The sequence below is a fragment of the Silene latifolia genome, chromosome 7, assembly GCF_048544455.1.
Source record: "Silene latifolia isolate original U9 population chromosome 7, ASM4854445v1, whole genome shotgun sequence".
NCBI classification, from domain to species: Eukaryota; Viridiplantae; Streptophyta; class Magnoliopsida; order Caryophyllales; family Caryophyllaceae; genus Silene; species Silene latifolia.
This window is the reverse complement of record NC_133532.1, coordinates 105,246-110,465: the sequence shown is the minus strand read 5'-3', so window position 1 is coordinate 110,465 and position 5,220 is coordinate 105,246.

Genomic DNA, 5,220 nt, shown 5'->3' with positions numbered 1-5,220 from the left:
CGGTTTTTCTACCTAGAGGAAGCCAAGGGTTTCTTCTATAATTATTCACCTCTACACTACATAATTGTCTAGTGTTAGAAAAGATGTACAACTCTCTACATTTGTGAAATACTTTAGAGAAAAAAACACTCATAAAATCCTCTCCTCTTAACCGAAAAAAGGAAGAGAACAAAATCCATTTTTGTGTCTAGTTTAAGTTAGATTTTAATTAATACTAGATCATATTAATTATAATTATTAAGAGTGTTGCTTTGGGTATAATTCCATGGGAGAGATTCTCCACTTGAATCTTGTTCTTCCACCTTTGAAAAGCTAAAGAACTAGTAAGAACGTGAACTTGCTAGTGCCCTTTGATCCGAAATACTCAATGTAAGAATTGATTTTCTCCTTATACTTGTAATTGTTTTGCATGCATAAGATCCGATTTAATTTTATGACTAAATTAAACTATTATACTTTGAATATGTAAACCAATGAGATTATTGAATCCAAAAAAGTGGTATCAGAGCACAAGGTTGTTGCATGCAAAATCGGGTTTGTTTTCCCGAGTTATAGTTAACAAATAAAACTTGTTATTTAGGATTTATGAATATAAATCACGAAATAATTTTGCATGTTAAAAGTTTATGGTCCTAAATGGATTTTAGATCATATGGGATGATTTATGGATTTTATTGTTCATTATATATATATATTATTGGCATTAAAATGTGATTTTTATGAGAAAAATGTCAATTTTGGACGAAAAATAGTTAAACTTCGAATTTTTCAGTGATTTTGGGATATGATTTCAAAAATATAATCTACTAGTTGTATGTTAAATTTTGTGTAAAATAAAGTCATTTTGCATAAAATATGAATTTTATAAGTTAAAGTTGAATTTAAATGGGTTATTAGGTTAATATGAGTTAAATTTCGAATCTCGTCATGAAAATTTTATATGCTGTCACATGCATTTTTACTCAGTGTGTGTAAAAATTTTAGATGGATTGAACTCCTTTTGCATGATTTATGAATTTTTGAGTAAAAATTCAATAAATAGTGACTTAAATTAGCCTATAATACTAAAACATATTTCATGACTTAAGAAAAACGTCCTATATTGCTTATTTATCCCACTTATTATATCTAAAAGTGAAAAGTTGATTTTATTTTTCTTATGCTTTAATGATTTTATTTGTCAAATTCGATAAACCGCAACGATGTTTTTCTCCAAAGTTTTTCGAAATTTTTAACATAAGTTTTGAATATTATGAATGTCATGGAATTATTCAAGAATGTTCAAGAGTTTAAATTTCAAATTTTGAAATTATTTTAATTTAATTTGGAGTTTTTTATATATATTTTGAGTCCAAATGAACAATATTAGAAATTCAAGTTAAATTATTGTCGAAATTTTTGTGAAGACTAAATTTTGAGTCCTAAAAGGTTAAGGTAATTAACTTGAATATAAATGTGATTTATGAAATGTTTCATGATTTTAATAGTTAATAATCATTCAAATCCATAAAACCGAGAAAAATATATGATATTAGCTCTTTAAAGGCGATTTGGCATAAAATTAAGCTTGTTCATACATATTTAATGCTGCATTTTATTTATGATTGTCATATTTTTGATTTATATAATTTTTGAATTATGTAGTTTTACTTAGTATGGCCTTAGTTTTTAATTGGTATTACCCGGAATGTATGGGAATATCGATTCGGTTGTAATTATTGTGATCTCGTATCACTGTTTTGTAATTTAACAGATTTATTTTTTATTAAAAATGTATAATAGGAAATTATGTAATTTTTTAATTATTATTTGTAATTTCCCGGATTTTCCATGAAGACGGTGTTACCTCGAGATGCGTGCCAAGACTGAAGTTCAAGGGACCAATGGAGTTGGTTTCCGAATTTGTAATAGTTAATTAAATTATATTTTCTTTTTAGGAAGGCCATACTAGGAATTTATGCTTTATGTTTAGCATTTATTTATATGTTTGCATGCATCGCTAAATCGCAATAACTAAACATGCATTTTATTTTATCGAGTCATCGATCGTGTCAATTATAATTATCGTAGTTCACCGCTTTAATTCACTCAAAACGTGATAGATAATAAATTGACAAGACCTCTCCCTAAATAATTGAGAATTAGCCTTACCAAATAGTAGAAACCATGAATCCCAATTTCATAAGGAAGTAGGCTCGGCTCACCGGGGTGCTAAACTTGTTACGTTGGGTAAGTGGGTAGTAAAAAGTTATTACATCAAAATTTGGATTGAGCTCAACGGAAGTATTCGTGACCGTAGTCGCACGTGTTCCGGGCTAAAGATAAATATTAGAGTAATTTTATCGACCGAGAGTTCTAGAAGTAGAATCGATTAAAGAGTTAATCCACCGAGTTATATTGATAAGGGATGAATCGGCTCACCGTGCCCGAGTTAATATGAATTTGGGTCTCGGGATCATTTATAATAGTTGGGTGGAGGTCACTATATAAATGTTTAAAACTTGTATAAAAATGTTTGCAAGTTTGATCAAATGACAAATGTTAATATTTCCTTTACCTCCATGTTTGTAGTTTATATAACGCAATGGATCCTACTAATGCAACAACACCGATTACCATTGAGTCTTGTCATAACTTATTTGACGATATTTGCTCCAACCATAATCTCGATACTACTAGAGAGCTTCATTTTGGAATCGCTTCCGATGGAAACCTTAATTTCATTACTTCCACCACACCTCCTACTATGACTAGATCTTTTGTGAATGTGTCTCGGGAAGACCATCTCGCTAAATCTATGAGATCCTTATCTTTGGAAGAAAGGGATGCCGAAACTAGTGGGAGTTCTAGCAAGCAAACTCTTGCAGCTAAAGGAAAGTGGTTCAAAAGGAAGGGAAAGAAAGGTAGAAGATTCAACAATGGAAACAAGATGGCTAGTGGGACTACCAAAGGAGCCAAAGTTGATGATGAATGCCATTATTGTCATGGCATGGGACATTGGATGAGGAATTTCCCCATATATTTGGGAAATATTAGGGATGGACTTGTTATTCCACTCGGTAAAATTCCTTCTGAAATTTATGTTATTGATGTAAATTTTACTTCCACCACAACGTGGGTATTAGATACCGGTTGCGGTTCTCACCTTTGTAATCATTTACAGGGGCTAAGAAACGTGGAAAAGCTGATCAAGGGCGATGTTGATCTCCGTCTTGGGAATGGAGCTAGGGTAGCGACTACATCCAAGGGAACTTATGTGCTTGTTTTAGCAAATGGATTTGAGTTGTATTTGCATAATTGTTTTTATGTACCTTATTTTTCTAAGAACATTATTTCAATTGCTATGTTAGACATAGAGAGTTTTAATTTTGCCATTAAAAACAATTGTTGTTTTATTTCAAGAAATGACTTGGTCATAGGCCGAGGCTCTTCTATTAATGGCATTTATGTTCTAGAAACTTCTAATTCAAGTAAAGATATCTATAATATACAATCGAAGAAACTCAAATCAAGTGATCCAAATGATTCATACATTTGGCATTGTCGATTGGGTCATATCAACGAGAATCGCATCAAAAGATTAGTTTCCACTAATGTTATTAAACCATTTGATTTTCAATCATATGGTATATGCGAATCTTGCCTCCTAGGAAAAATGACTCGTAATCCTTTTAGTGGTAAAGGGACTCGAGCTAGTGAACTATTGGGACTTATACATACCGATGTATGTGGACCAATGACTATCACCGCTAGGGGAAATTATGATTACTTCATAACCTTCAACGATGATTTAAGTAGATATGTGTATATCTAATGTGTATATCTACTTAATGAAGTATAAAGGTGAAGCTTTTAAGAAATTTAAAGAATTTCAAAATGAAGTAGAAAACCAATTGAACAAAAGGATAAAGGCACTACGATCCGATCGTGGTGGAGAATATCTTAGTAATGAATTTGATTCACACTTGAAAGGTTTTGGCATCGTGTCACAACTCACTCCATCCGGTACACCACAACTTAATGGTGTTGCCGAAAGGAGAAATCGAACTCTACTAGATATGGTTCGATCCATGATGAGTCAAACCGAGTTACCCGATTCATTTTGGGGATTTGCAATCCAAACCGCAATCAAATCATTGAATAATAGTCCAACAAAGGCCACCGAAAAGACTCCATATGAGATGTGGAAAGGAAGGGTTCCTAATATATCCTATATGAAGATTTGGGGATGTAATGCTTACGTCAAGGCAAAGACCGACAACAAGAGACCGACAACAAGCTTGCCCCACGAACCGAAAAATGCATCTTTGTAGGTTACCCCATTACCTCCCGAGGATATTACTTCTACAAACCTCAAGAAAACAAAGTGTTTGTGTCTGAGGAAATTTGTCTTCTTAGAAAGTGAGTTTATTTCTAAGAGACAGAGTGGGAGAAATTTTGAACTTGATGAAGTTCAAGAGCCACAAACCGAAGTAGAGACGCAAGAAGACACGATTTAAAATTTGTTGTTATTCCTCAACCGAGGAGGTCCGGGTCGAGTTTCTCACCATTTCGATAGATATGTTGGACTTATCGAAGAGGATGGTGTGGGATTTATCTGTATGCATCCCTTTAACTTTAAGGATTATAACGAATATATTGTGATGATAACTAGTCATAAAATAAATTGCATAAACAAAATCATAGATGAAAAAGAAATAACCTTCGGTCCTAGCTAATTCGGCCTATGAACAATATCGCAATGATATTCTCCTATCAGTTGTACCCAAGATGATATGAGATATGCCCTTATTCTTTTGCTAGAATCGATCCCCAAAATAACTGATTAATTAGGGTTTTTGTGTTTTGTTGAAATGAGAGGAGGCTAGGTTAGAAAATTAGGTTAGAAAAATCCACTCCCTCATCCCCTTTAACCGTGTATGAGGAAGAGAAATAGGGTAGAATTTTTCTTCCTATTTTTCGGCCCATTTACCGAAATTAAGAGGATTATTTCTCTTTTTTTCGGTTATACCACCTACCAAAATAAGATGATTAAATCTACTTATTTTTGGTAGTTTACAAAATGTATATAAAGTGCATAATTTATAAATTGTCATTTTAATTTATTCCGTATTAATCAGTCTACTTACAACAGCTTGCAGTCGAGTTATTAATACCGGTCGATAATAATTTATTATGACACTATTGTATAATATATACTTTAACTATAAATATCGCATA